Below are 326 nucleotides of genomic sequence, written 5' to 3' on the forward strand. Positions count from 1 at the left end.
CGGGGGAGGAGGAGGCGGTTTTGGGCGGGAGGATGCACGCCCACCCGGCGTACACACCCCTCAGGGCGAACCTTGCTGATTCGGGGGATGTGCGCAGCAAGTTTGCGGTGGGGACGCCAAGTTCGGCGGTGGATCTCCCTGTTCCTCGGTTGACGAGGCCGGTGAATTTCAGGGGGAAGGGGGGCAAGGGGCCGGAGTCGGGGCCAATATCATGGCATGAGGAGGAGGAGGAGGAGGAGGAGGAGCGGGAGGAGATGTACAAGTTTTTTTCTTGACGGAGGGCGGCATTTCCTTCCAGCACACTGGCGGCCGGTCGAGGCAGCCGG

Source organism: Podospora anserina, chromosome 7 (assembly GCF_000226545.1).
Source record: "Podospora anserina S mat+ genomic DNA chromosome 7, supercontig 1".
NCBI lineage: Eukaryota > Fungi > Ascomycota > Sordariomycetes > Sordariales > Podosporaceae > Podospora > Podospora anserina.